Raw genomic sequence first — 14752 nt, 5'->3', positions numbered from 1 at the left:
TAACACTGTTAAAAATTCCTGGTCTGCCTCTAAGTGAACAAACTCCCCTTGTCAGTTCATGCTTGCCTTACATCTCACAAACAGACACTCATTTATGCTGGTCTAGCTTATCCCTGGCCTATGCATCATTCCCCATTTCCCCCACTGGAATACCTGCATCTGTTCTCTTTTATGTATTTATTTCATTGCATCATTCAAAACCTGGATTTGAAGCACGAATATTGGTTGATGGGAACAAGATCAGAAAAATTTTTTTTTTCAAACCCAGTATGCAGCCTAAATTGTTTTGCAGTAGAGTCTAAATAATTTAAATGCCCTTATCACTAAGTTGCTTAATACCCCTGACATCAACACTCTTTTTCAGTCTTGTAGGACCTTATCAAGCTCCTTTCACTAATCCTGCACTTTTTATTTTGAGGTTTTGTCACACTTTAAAGAAACAACTTGCAGTTTTAAGGTGTTTTCCCATACATTTTTTTTAGGGAAAAGAGTACTATTTTCATTTATTTCAATACACAGTTTGACTTGAATTCATTTTTAAGTCTACTTTTCTAAGGGCAGATCTTACACCCTTGATTCTTTACATCTACTGAATGTTTACCATGTGTAATTGCTGTTAAAAAAGATGGCGAGTTTTGATATGCTTTTGTGAATGTTAATGTTTAATCAGATAGTTTTGATTTTTGTGCTCCTGCTTGCCATCAGTGACTCTTTCCTGTTCTTTGGCACCGACTGTTGACACTCATTCCACCTCATGGTACATGTTCTAGCTCCTCATCGACAACCCTTGGTGAGGTTGGTGCCGATACCCAGTTCCTGCCCAGCAGCAGTGTTGATGGATTTCCATTCCCCTAGTTTCCACCTGCTTGTTCTCATTGGAAACCATTTAAACATAAACTGCTATCTACCCTCAAGGTTCATTAGCTTATCCACAAAGATTTCTGGCTTCTGTCGAAAGGGTCATCTCTACCGTTGCTGCAAACAGACCAGGCAGGTCAGAGCAATTAAATCAACCTACACCACTTCTGAGTCACTGACCAAAGATGGCATCAGACCAAGTAGCCTAAGGCTACTCCTTTTAGGTCAGTGCAGTATTTTCCTAGCTACTGTACTACAGCCAGAATTGAAAAGCAGAGGTTGTGCCTGACTTATATTTCATGTATCCAAACCTCACATCCTGGAGGGTGTGCAAACATTGGGCTTGGACCTCCAAAGGTTTATTTTCTCCCACAGAGAACTGTTGTTTTCCTCTCCTCTGTGCTCATTTTGTCAACTATCACGCCGCAATTTTATTTGCTATAATTATGTAATTAGAATTGTCAGTTGGTTTCTTTATGCCACCTGTCACGCTATTTCAGACACACCAGTCTGATCTCTACACCTTGGAAAAAATACTTTTTGACCTAAATCTTCACTAAATCTGCCACCTTTTCTTGTTCCATGAGGCCCACCTAATCACCAGTCTTCCCCCTGTCTTTGTCATTCTGCTTTAAACACTTCTGGATTAGCCCTCAGCATAGACAGCTGTACTTATGGTGTTTAAAGATGGCTCATTGATCTCTCTCTCCTCTTTATAACATCCCTGTTTCCAGCATTAAAGCTTACTGTTGTAGATATCTGGCTCTAGCCTGGGGTCATTGACCTGGTCTACTGAATTGTAGAACAGACATCTGCTGTTGTACGTGACACCACAAAAATAGCTGAAAGGAGGGACAACATCATCAAGAATAGCCACTAGACCACAAGTAGAGTGTGGACTCTTAAACCCCCATTCATGGGAATAACGTGGCTGGACTGGGACTATAAAACTCTGTAACACTGTTGCATTTCGGGGCACTGTGGGAAATACACCTCGTGTGCAGTGTTCTCTGGAAGTGGCCATTGTTACAATTAAACTCATCTCAAACCTTCACTGGACTGCACTGCAACTCCTTGCATCCCTATACTGTTCTAAGTCTACCTTTTCTCTTCACAACACAATCTTCTTTCTCTATATATTTGTTCATTACATCACATTCACCACTACAATGGTCAATCTCTGAATCTCCGGCTACCCTACTGTAAGTCTCTCCTACTGCATCTGTCACGCCTTTGCATTCTCAGATTCTCATACCTCCATCAAGATTGAAAAATGTGTGGGGCCATGCTATTGTCTTTTCACGAGGCAGGCAAGTCTTCAATAATTTCAGCTCCATCAGATGCAGAAGCTCCAGCTGCTGCTTCCTTCACATCTATAGCTTCTGTGAAGTGCATGCTCACTTTTGTCTACCCCCAACGACCATCTCTCATTTCAGCTCTGAAGTGATGATCTGACCTCAAATGATGCACCCAGCCGAAAGCTTGGGAATCCATGTTTTGGGCTATTTTGGGGATTCAGCCAGCCTCATCTTTACACTGAGGCTAATGTTCCCTGAACTAGATGAGTTACACCAAACAAACTCTAAAACATTTAGCTTCTATGTCACACTAATTAGGATAAGTTTCTTCTTCACACACCTGAAGAAGGCTCCACATCCGAATTATACACACATCTATCCAGTCTGATCTACTGTTAAGCAGTACAGTTACATACATCAACCGAATAATTACATTTTGAAATCTGAAGCTGGTCCTCATTGACGTACTGTAAATAATCAGGAAAGCCATTAATGATCCCTGACTAGATGTTCCTCAGAACCAGACAATACCAACCAATATGCATTCCCAGAAACCAAAATGTGTCACAAATTTAATTTTCACTCAATCTGAGTTGGTCAATCTCTCATTATACACAATTTTAAGCAAAAATATCCTAATGTAATGGGCTTAAGTATAATCTGTAAATTGTAAAATGGATGAACAAATGAAAATGACAAGGGGAACTCTTACTCTGGAGTGCAACATGATTCTTTCTCTGGTATCATAGAGACCACGGGATAGAAGCTAGTCAATGAAACACACCCGATATAGGCAAAAATCACTGAAAAGGAGCTGAGATCATTGCTGTAAAATCAGATGGGCTCAAATATGAATAAATGGTCTGAGCCTTGCTTCTTCTTCAGCAACTTTGCTGTTTCTATTCCAGTTTGTGTTTCATGCTGAAACAACTCGGTGAGCTGAATTCAAAATATACTTTTTATTTCTTTATCTACAGTTCCCTTTGAGTGTTCTGGAATCTTTAATTATTTGTCTTATATAAACACTTATGTCATTCTGTTTCTCATCCAGTGCATGAAGAGAAATGGGTGGAGTGCCTACAACACTTGAGAAGAATTGTTCTCCAAGATTATTAGATTTGTGTTCTGCAACTCCGCTGTTAATTTGGCATCTTTAAACACAGGAACAAGTAGTAGTAATAGTAATCCCCCCAACATAAAAATCGAGAACAAAAAAAAAAATGAAAATAGTGCTGTTGATCTTACATTAAATGTTGTTGATCTTTTAAATGATTGATTTTGAAAATTTAATACCTACCACTCCACCAAAACCAGCAATAAGAGTAAGATTTTTTTTTTAAGAAAAAGACCCACAAAGGATGAAACTAGTAGCAGTCTGAAATTGTCTCAAATGACAGCTTGTGATTTATGGTAACCCTCCTTCGCAATCTGGCAACAGTTTTAAATAAACAGTTTCAGTCTTCCTCCTGTTCCTTTTTACTGCCACCTCCCACTAATAAGAGATGGTGCCAAAAAAAGCAGCCAGAACAATTCATTTACCTCCCCATCTCCAACAAAAGTGGTTTGTGCCATTTAAACATGGGCTGACACAACCGCTGCATATTTTCAACAGATGGAACGATGTTTCACAAACTATTTACATTGAACCGATTCTTTTTCAGAAATATGTGATAGCAGGCAGCATGAAATATTAAAGTTCAAACTAGGGGGACTCTTAGCAATTGAAACAGTCCATTTATAGTGATGGATGTAGGCCACAATTCACATCTTTCTTAGAAACAGCTGGGCAGTCAGGAATATGCAAAGACAAACAACACCCAGGTGACATAAACATTATTTTTAATGGACTTTAACTTCATAATTTAAGATGTTACATTTTGATATGTACTGATAAGTTGAACAATAGTGTGTTTATTAGTGTTCATTAATAGCTGGCAATTAAGTTGGAAAAACATGGTTTCTAATTGCAGTTATTGCAGTTGAATTAAAGGTGTACAATGGGGGGTGGGGGAGATGAGGACAGCTACTAAGCAAATAATTATAAATGATAAAAATATTTAACTTCTAGAGGTCTGAAAAGAGGCTAGCTAACGCATTGGTGTTTAAAATTCAGGTTTATTTTACTTGGAGTAAAATAGTGATCTTAGGAAAGCATAACCTTCAGAATAAGTAACATGCCATGACATTTTCCCCGATTGTTGAGTCTAGGAGGACGTTTAGTTTGAGCACTTTCTGACACTCAACATTCAGAAGTTACTTTCACTCTCAGTGATCTCTGCACAGAATTCTGTGGAAAAGAACTTTCTGTGGAGAAATGAGCGTTGTGAGCTTGGATTTAAAATAGCTGTCACCTTTACAAAAGTCAAACAACAAAAAGGAAATGCATTACTGGATAATGAAAATATAGAGTTGTTTTACTTTTTTATAGTTAAAACACTATTTTGTGTCTGAAACTTGAAGTACTAAAAAATGATGATGCCAATATAAGGGCATTTATTTTACTTTTTTCTCATTTAACCTTTTAAATTTTCTTTTGAAATTACCCGACAAAGTAAATGAAAAAAATATATAAGAATGTATGTAAATGCTAAAAAATTGAAGACTCTAGGAATGATGTACCTCATATAGTTATTAGTGTCTGGCAACTTTCAGGATTTTGATATTACATAATATTAGTGTACTGGTATATTTTAGACTTTTACTAAATGCATATTTTCTGTTTCCACAAAGATGAATAAGAGTATTTGAAACAATACTGAAAGAATGATTTCTTCAATCATTCTAACCTTGTGAACATCACTAAAACTCTTCTCTTTTTAATACCAAGATACCATAGAATAGAGGCTGTAAACTAAATCATTAAATATACTACAATGATGTTTCTACAAAAGACAACATCAATATAATATAACCATTCATATTTTATTAAAATATTATAGAATATATACACGATATATTACATAAATATTATATTATGTATTATATTTATTAAATGTATCATTAAATATTTGCTTCTATGTGTAATATTTAAAAAAAGAATTGTGAGCTCTTAGGTTCCAATTTTAATTTTAAAGGATCATAGTTGTTGATTTTTGTTGCCTTTCCTGTTTAGACTTCAGTGTCACAAAAAAATATTATAGGAATTGCACTAAGGATCAGTACTTTTTTTACTTTTAATGACAAGTGACCTATTAGTTATTATGTGACCTATTAGTGCAACTCTTGCAATAGAATTAATAAGTGAGTTTTGCACTGTCAAAAATAAAATGTTCTTCTCACCTCTTTATAAATTTATTTCAAAACTGTGGGATATGGAGATCAACCAAGTCACAGCTGCCAGCACTCAATTCTGTTGTTCAAAATTTGTATCAATGATGTTATTGTTAAAATTAATTTCAATGAGCCACCCTCTGGTTATGTCAATCACTCAGTATGAATTTCCAAATACAGACTTGGTTTGATTGAAAACGACACACCCTTGTGAATTTCAAGGTGAAATTTGGCTCTGATTTCACTTTACAAAGCAAACATTTCCACAAATACTCATAAATAAATTACTGTAATTACAGGTATCAGTACTGAATCTAGTTCTTTGCTAATGCACAGGATAGTTCTCTTAAATCTTTATCTACCCTGAACAGATTTATTACTGTATAATAATTAATTATGAATATATGGTATACCACATATAGAAGGCAATGATAAAAGGCAAAAGGGTGATGTGCTTTATGAATCAGAGTAACTTAAAAAATGGTACCTAAAACTCCAACCTAATATATATATATATCCATTATGGAACAGCTGCCTACTTTTGGAAAGAGTAACAGCATATCTGAATTGACTGTGTTAATTTTAGTCAAGTGTGCTCTTGATAGGAATCTTTCAGACGTACAAAAAAGATTTATCTGAATTGGAATCAATGCTAATAGCTTAGAAAGAAATATACAGGGGCTCCTTTGGAGGACTTCTTTGTCAAAACAAAGAATGCAGTAGTCGGATGTGCTACAAGTGTCTTTCATTTCCCAGAACTATTTCTGAGATATAAGACCTGTTGAACCTCAAAACAGTGTACACAAGATCAAACCTGGAAATGAGTCTGTTTAATGCTAGCCTTTTTCCAGGTTTACTATTGCTTTACTCCCTGACAGCCTTGGACGTCTGCCAGCTAAATTATCTACTACAAAGAGGTACTGATTCAAAACCTTTCCTGTTTAGACAAGGGCAGGCCTGAAGTATTCACAGTAGTGCTTGCAGATTTGGTCACGTTGCTACAGAATGTAAGGCTACCGAGAGGTTATAAGTTCTGTGATACAACAGCACACTATATACTGTATGCAGGGGTAACTGGGCTGGAGACCAGCATATTCATTGAGATTTTCCACATTAACATTAAATGTGTGGATATAAATGAGTCAGGAAGTCCCTACAGCATATAACCAGTGAGCATCCCATGGATATAAATTCTGGGATGAGAGATAAGAAAGTGACTGCTGGTGGTTGGGGGATGGTTTGTCAAGTTTAGCTGGGTATAGAATAACCTGGGGTGGAACCTTTCTTGGCATGCCATTGTGAACAACATACAGGAATCTCCAAGAGGTCTGCCAACCAAGAATATTTCATCTGAGAGCTGAAGGGTATTAAAAATAAATGAAAAAGTATGAGTTACCGAGACAATCAAAGAACATTACAAACAAAACATACTCACACACAAAACATACTCACTGGAGTCCTGAATCCTACTGTACGTCTTCTTCACATGACTAAAAGCTGGTGTATGGGTAACGAAGAAGGAAGGACAAAATCATCATTACATACCTCAAAATCTGCCATGCATTTCACATACTGTAAGCTTCTCTGCTAAAGACTGAACCTTTTCAGTTTTGAACAGAGAAAACTGCGAGGGGATCTATATACTGTATAAGTATGCATGTAAGAACTTATATACAGGTAACCATTTTTTTAAGCTGATACCCTGGTTTCATTCAAGAAACAGGTGGATGAGATTTTAGATCAATTACAGTAGCTACTAATTGCAAAACAGACTAAATTGGCTCAATGCCCTCTTTTCATTTGTAACCATTCTTATGCTCTTACAAATTTCTCAGCTACTGTAAGTATTGCAACTGTATCTCGTGTAAATCTGTTTAGAACTGTTTTGACTTCTTATCTGTCTTATTAAATGATCTTGATCAGGAATGTTTGTGAAAACATTCATTGTTATGTTGTTGGCATGACTATTTTTTAAATATCTCAATAAAAATGACAAATTGCATAATTGACTATGCCTGAACAAGTTGGAGGAGTGTTGTGTTTAAATGTAAGTTTGTGTCCTGTATTAAGGGTTGGGTATTTTAGTTGGAAAATTATTTTGAAAACCCAGTGCTAAGCTTTTTAAATTGACAGGTTAAGTGAATTTACTGTTCTTGTTGTGGTGTTTCCCTTTGCATGTACCATCCCCACGCTGCAGCTCTATTTTTTGTCTCATTATTTTTAAGCGTCATCATAGTTATTTCAATTGTTTTAGGAATTTTTGTGCCTTCTTTCTATTTCATGTTTCCTGTTTAAGTTATAGGGCTCAGCGCTCTGAGGCAGTTACAGAAGTGATTTTACCTGCCTTTGAAATAGTGTAAAAAACTGCTTTGGCAGAGGACCCGGTCAATTAGTGTGGTGGAGTTCTCTGCTGTCTAGGGAGTGCTGTTTAGGGTGCTCGTAGCCCAGGAGTGACTGAATCCAAGCAGGGACAGATAGAGCTGCACTCATCACATATGCATATACCCTGCTAATTCTTCTCACCATGTTTTCAGAACTCGGGCTGTTTTCATTCTTCAACATTGCAATAAGCCATGTATTTTATTGTTTTTATTTAAGTAGTTAAACTGTCATGGTATTTTGTTAGTTATCAACCACCCTGCTCTCCACATGGGCTGCCAAAAGAACAGATCATCAGTTGGGGTTAAGAATTCTATGCAGTGATAGAGTGGGACATGAAAAGGTTGGAATTATAATGATGTGAATATGAATCACCTAATATTATATTCTATTATCTATTACTTTTCATTCCTTACAAGGAGATTTCCTATTGGCCAAGGAGGTCAAGTAGAAAACCCTACAGGGCTATCAAACCAAATCTGCAACCTGGAAGTTGGAGCACTTACAGTAGCAACAACCCACAATAATAGATCATGCAAACTCCACATAGATAGATGCCCACATTAGACCTGGGACACTGTAGCTGTGAGGCTGCAGCACTAACTGCCACACCAGCATGTCTCCCCTGTGCTGCAGGGCTCATTAGTTTCATTCACTTGACTTTTAGCGTCACTATATTATTGTGAGGAGTTTTTGATTGATTGACATTCAATGGAAGTAGGACCCGCTGGAATGAAAGAAGTGTTTTAATGAGCTTAAGCGAGGAAAAAAAGAAAACATTTTGGAATCTGTAACCATTTTGTTTTGGTGCTTCGTCTTCAAATCAAAGTAAAGGGATATTTGCAGACCATAACGAACATGCCTTCTGGCAGGGCATCCTAGCTATAAAATAACATTCACGTTTAGCAACTGCTGACAGATTACTTTTTGGGTTATTTTAATTTGGACAGCTCTTTCAACAGCTAATTTCCTTTGAAATGATCTGCTTAACCACACTATAACTTCTGTCCTTGTGAGGAAAGGAGACAAAAAGGTTTTGTGTAGTCTTTTGGGAGGTATGAAATGCCTGGAGGGATTATTCAGTTAAGGAGTCCACACACTGTTATTGTTTACACAGCAGTATGCAAATACTGCACTATAACTGAACTTCAGTGTAAGCATGTAGCATTTCTATTGCTGCTTCATCTCGAGCACAAACTATAGGTAGACAGGTACTTAAAGGATGTTTTGCATGAGAATTTAAAGGAAGATATTTGAATAAAGAACTGTCTCTTTAATAATTTGCAAAAGCAGAAATGGGATAATTTGGAATCATTTTTAAATTGGGAGTGAAAGGTACATTGGAGGCTATCTGAAATGCAATTACCTGTAATTCGTTGTTAATACAGTGTCTTTAAAAAGGGAATAATACTAGTAGGTTACATTCTCCTGTCTGGCTGAGATAACACACTGCACTAAGGTAGCCTGAGGGAAAACCGTGAAGTGCTGAACTTATAGTCTAGCTCACAAGCAACATTCCAGGAGCAACATGGAGCACCCTTTGACAGAGGATGTATGAAGATGTCTGAAGATGGCAACAGTAAAGTATTGAAACAATAAACACCTGGAAAGTTTCGTTTAACAAAACCAGAGTTTCAGAAAGTCTTCTCACAGTTACATGACTGAACATGTTTCATCAATGCTATACTGATATTACTTTGAAGTATACTGGAAATTCACTTTATTTCATTTAACATTCTGTATGAAACTGATTGAAAAAACTATTTTTGACCACCTTTTACAATACAAATATAGCATTTATTAAAAATGTATGGATGAATATTACAAGCATTAATATTGTCACCAAAACTTAGGCTTCTGTGTAATAGTTTTTGTAACATTTGATAATAAATGTTAAATAAAGTTTACCAGAATGTTAAATACATTTTACTAGAATTCTGATAGAAAGTTTATCGAATGTATGGCCATATTATTTGTGTAATACTTAAAAGAAAATAATGCCTGTTCTTAATAGAAAAATAAAATAGTGGATGATGGCTAGATATATTGGCATATTTCATTGACTAAATAAAATCTGAAACACAAGAAAATATAGTGACGGGGACACTATACTGTAAAAAGGCGCTGTCCTTTAGACGAGATGTAAAACCAAGGTCCCGACTCTCTATGGTCATTAAAAATCCCAGGGCGTTTCTTGAAAAGAGTAGGGGTGTAACCTACTGTAGGTGTCCTGGCCAAATTTCCAATTGGCCCTTACCAACCATGGCCTCCTAATAATCCCCATCTATGAATTGGCTTCATCACTCTGTTCTCTTCCCCGCTGAGAGCTGGTGTGTGGTGAGTGTGCTGGTGCACTATGACTGCCGTCGCATCATCCAGGTGGGGCTGCAAATTGGTGGTGGTGGAGGGGAGTCCCCATTACCTGTAAAGCGCTTTGAGTGGAGTGTCCAGAAAAGCTCTATATAAGTGTAAGCAATTATTATTAACATCATTAGGTCATCTACAGTACTTCATGAGTTTCATTTTGAATCTGTCAATTTATTGATTCACTTTTTTTAGTTTGTATTAAAATAAACCCCTAATTAAAGACTTTACTCAAAAGAATAATAAAAAATATATATTTTTAAAAAGCAAATACAGGATGAAAGATCTTGTGCTTTGACCACATCTCTCATGGATCTCTTTCTTTCCTATATTTTAGGGAAATCCACATATCATTTTTAGGGAGTAACCAATCCTTAGCTCCAAACCTATAAGGATCTATTCCACAGAGTCTCCCGAAAATCATAAATAATTTCGATATCATGCTTTGTGCAAGGTTCACTTAAGATAAAGAATATAAATGCAGGGTGAACTAAGCCAAACATATCATCATCGAATTGGCATATTCTGGGTTTGTACTAGGACACATTAGTTGACTTTCCATAAAGCTGCAAAATCTGTCAATCAGAATGTGTCTTTGTGATGGCAAACAGCAGGGTTTACCTCCATACAGTAAGTTCCTTTTTAGAATTACTTGAACATGATAAAAATCAAATTTATTTTAACATCACAGAATATGAGGATTGTCTGCCCCCCCCTTTGAAAAACAAAGGCTTCAGTCTCAGTTTGTATTAAACTGTATGAATACTAGTTCATGTGCTTGAAAGGAATGTTCTTTTTTTTCTAGACTTCAATACATCTTTAAAAGGTAAGATGTAGAATATAGAAGGTACAATAGAATGCTCGTCTTTCACAAGGAATCATACCATAGGAGGACTAGAAATACATAAATGTTATTAGAACATAAAAAACTATTATTTGTTCAACATGTGCCTCACAAGATCAAGATAAAACAAAGTCTAACAAAACTATGTGCAGATCTGAATTATGCACAGTAGGGATGAAATAGCATGTTGTTTGTGCTTTCTAATTGTTAGAGGCATCCAGTCTTTTTCAGAATCAGGTTATGTTACACTCTCATTTCAAAAATTAAATCCTAGAACCAGTACATAATGAAACATATTGTGCTTAACACCCTATACTGACAAGACAGTTGGCTTTATGCAACCATCCATTCAGATTCAGATTTCATGTTTTGAAACAGATATGTTTTCTTTGGAATACAATTGCAGTGTTTATGATTACATTCTTTTGCATAACCGCCTGTAAAGAATTTCAAATATCTAACTCTGAATCTTACAGATGTTATTCTTAAGTATTTAGTGTCTTTTAAACAGGTACTGTATGTTTCCATACCTCTGCAGTCCACAATTGTTCTCCTGTAAATGCTTTTAGAACACGTATCTCATGAACTTTGAATCTAACAGTTACAGAACTTGTTTCTTCTGTACAATTTCATAAAAATAACCTGGAAGTTAATGTCTACTATTGGTAAGTTAATATAGATTGTTCTTGTAAAAACTGTGGACTGAGCACAAATACAGTACAAACATTTTTTAATGTTATATGATATCTAGCTAGCCTCTAGAGTATTATTTACATCTTACTTTTTATTGTCTCTATATACACAAATAATCATTTTCTGTGTAAATCAATGGTATTTTACCTTTGATATCTTTAGGTTAAAATAAAATAAAATTATAAATATTAGGAAAATATTTTCAAACCTTTCCTGAAATACAAAAAAAAACATTATTATTTGAGAGCCTTCGAAACAATCACAACGATTTCTCTCTCTGTTTCACAGACGGCCATAATACAGACATTCAGTTGATAAACAAGCCTTATGTGACGTATTAGCTGACAGGAGTAGGTGTCCGTATTTGTTTTGTCTGTAGGCTGCTTGTGCTTCTAAAGGCATCTTTTATATTTCTTATGCAGCACTATCCCAAAAGTGTCACTCTTTGTGTTTATGGTGGGAATTTCAGGATTCTGAAGATTAGTATCAAGAATTTCACTTCAATGGGGAAAAATAACAAAACTGAATTGAAAGACAAAAGCCATATTGTCCACATCGGCTCAGACACTAATCCTTAAGTACACGAGAGAACGAAAGGTGTTTTCCAAAACACATCATATACAATTCTGCATTGTTAAGAATTTGGCAGATAGAATCATAAGATAAAAACTATGTGGAGTGCATTCCTTCCCACAGTAAGATCTTTTAAAGAGCATTCTTGTTTTACCTTATTAAACCCATAAATTGTCTGATAATGACATCATGACATTATTGTTTAAAAGAAAATATAAAAACAAAGTAATAGAATTTTAACAGGTGAATTCTAATTACAAAATTGGAAATTAACCTGAGCAAAATGTTAACAGTGTCCTGGCTGTGCTGAGTTTGAATGGAGCTTGTTCAAGACTGCAGCTGTTAAGACGATTTGCAAGGAGCTGTGGCCAGAAGATGGTAAGTGCCTCTTATGGTGGGAATGCTAGGATCCAGTGGTGGACACCAGTAGTGAGGGAACCTGTCAAGTTGAAGAAGGAGGCGTTCTGTGCATTGTTCTGAGGGGGGGGTGCTGAGAGTCACTGGCATGCCAAGAGTGCTGCAGTGCAGCAGCCACTGAAGCAAATAGCCAGGTATGGAAGGACTGTTAAAGTGTCACGACCGCTAACCAGCCCAGATCAGCCCACAAGAGAGCTAACCATTGCCAGCAGTGCCAGCAGCAGGTTGATAATAACAAGGGCCGCCGCACGTGTTAACTCATTATTGCGTCAATAACCCTAGCCACCAAGACAATTTTGCTTCTTCAAAATCATTTCAGATTAAATGACAATAAATTTGTGAGGTCAGACAAGAGACTGAAAGGCCCGTGGTAAGAACTTGCTCGGGAGAAGAGAGACTACCTGGTCCTGAGAGCATGCCAATTAAGAGCAAAGCCAAGGAGCTGCTGTCATTGTGTTGTCCAGGTTATTTGATCAAAGTGTGGAACTTGGGGAAAAAATGTTTAATGACTTGTATTAACACAGGTTCCAGAAGCCATGACAGTGGTATGTGTGGGAGTCATATTTCACATGAATGTATTTATAATCAATTAAATTATCATTTTGTTAAAAAAGGAGGAAGTATTATTAAAGTAATAGCTACGTATTGTAAGAATTTATCACCCCTTGAATAGATCTGCAGTACAGTGCAGGCATGCAGAGAAGAGAAATTACTTCATGAAACAAAAAATAGTCTGAAAGATCTGACTGGAAATCATTTTTTGAATATACAGTACAGGGTGCTTATAAAGTATGCTGCCTGTTCCAACAGCTGGTTCCTGTGTGCAGTAGAATGATGAGACCATGGATAACAGCAACAGTATGATCACTGAACAGCTTTCAACAGCTGCGTTATGTTCTTCGTGTGTAACGTGTAGCTCTGCCCCTATGCTGGGACTCAATCATTATTTGCAGGCTCAGAGAACTCACAGTGCCACTGCATAGACAGTGGTGAACTCCAGTACTCCAGAAGACTGGGTTATCTGCTAGGTTTCAAGGGGTTGTCACTTATGGTTGTCACTGAGCTTGTGAGAGATTCACTTCTTCATCTACACAAATGGGCATCACAACAATCTGATTTGGTACCTTCTTATAAGTACTCTCACTGTCCATGTATATTTTTCCATTTTCCATGTGGCCCATTTTGTATGGTCCCTTTTGTCAAATTTCACTCCTTCACACAGTGAAGTTCAATGAGACAATGACTTTATACTGTAAGCACTCTGTAAATTACAGAGCTGGATTCATTGCAGAGGCTGGACAGAGTACACTCCCAATTAATGAGACAATCTACAACATCAACACTTCCCTGACTGTTCCATCATTTTCCATCTGTCGAGAAAAGCAACTTCTTCGGCTTACATTTGCTTATTACATGGCACATGGCAGCTTTTGTTTTTTTATGCAGGGGTTTCAGATTCAGTAAAAAAAAAGATGTGTTTCCTGTTTATGAATCACAATAAATATGCAAGGTGGTGGATGACATTTCTCAGCTGGGGACATTAGTGTTTCATGTAGTGAGACTGAAGCCTTGAGCAGGGTGGTCTCAGACTCACTCAGTGACCTCATGCAATACACAATTGAGCTCACTTAAGAAGAACAGTAGTTAAAAAATGCACAGCTGCTCAACCCTGGCTTCAGCTTGCCTCATACAGCATGCACAGAGAAACACAGTTGGTATATTAATTTGCTTTCCCTGTTGAATTCATAATGAAGCAATGCATAGAATTGGACAACTTCATTTTTTATATATTGTCCCATTTGCTGTCTACGTAACCGACTGCAGATTTGACTTATTTTTAGTTCTTTAAGTAGGTACTTGGAAATTTACCTTAAAAATCAGACATCAGATAGCTGTGGATTTGTTTTGAAAAAGAATAAATCCTGATCTTGAAAAGATGGACAAGACATTTCTAAACTGTGGGTATGAAATGTTTTTCAACATGTTCACTATTCAGATGTTGAATTCTCTGACATTTATTTAAAATATGTCACTTTTTTAGCAATGATAGGATGCT

Source organism: Atractosteus spatula, chromosome 2, assembly GCF_055471065.1.
Source record: "Atractosteus spatula isolate fAtrSpa1 chromosome 2, fAtrSpa1.hap1, whole genome shotgun sequence".
NCBI lineage: Eukaryota > Metazoa > Chordata > Actinopteri > Semionotiformes > Lepisosteidae > Atractosteus > Atractosteus spatula.
This window is presented reverse-complemented; position numbering follows the sequence as displayed.